We start from the raw sequence: 519 nt of genomic DNA on the forward strand, positions 1-519 counted from the left end.
TTCCCAAAGGTTCCATTTTCTTACAAAAATTTTAGGTCTCCCACCTCGGTACCTTTTTCATGCTGTCTCCCATTCCTGAACATTCTCCCTTTTTACTTCTAACTCTTGGCTCCCTTTGTTTCCTTTCAGACTCAGAGCAAACCTCATTTTCTACAAAAGGATTTTCCCAGTCTTCCCAATTATTTATGCCTCCCCTCCACTTTTGAGATGACCTTTGATCTACTCTCTACGTGTCTTATAAGTAACATGTATGTATATATGCATGATGTAGATGTATATATGTATGTGTGTATGCACACACACATACTCTACTCACTGCTATCTGATTGACCTGCATCACAGGGTCCCCTCTCCCTCCAGTCCCTCAACTCTGAGTTTACACAGATTGAGTCTGATACTTGGAGGAGGTGGGGCTGATCCAAGAAAGCCAAATGTGAGCTCCCTGAGGGTAGAAGCTATTTTCCTTCTTTCTTTTCTTTCTTTCTTTCTTTCTTTCTTTCTTTCTTTCTTTCTTTCTTT

This window comes from Petaurus breviceps, unplaced genomic scaffold (assembly GCF_028583685.1).
Source record: "Petaurus breviceps papuanus isolate PSGF00001 unplaced genomic scaffold, PetGlider_PUasm1.0 458, whole genome shotgun sequence".
Classification (NCBI taxonomy): domain Eukaryota; kingdom Metazoa; phylum Chordata; class Mammalia; order Diprotodontia; family Petauridae; genus Petaurus; species Petaurus breviceps.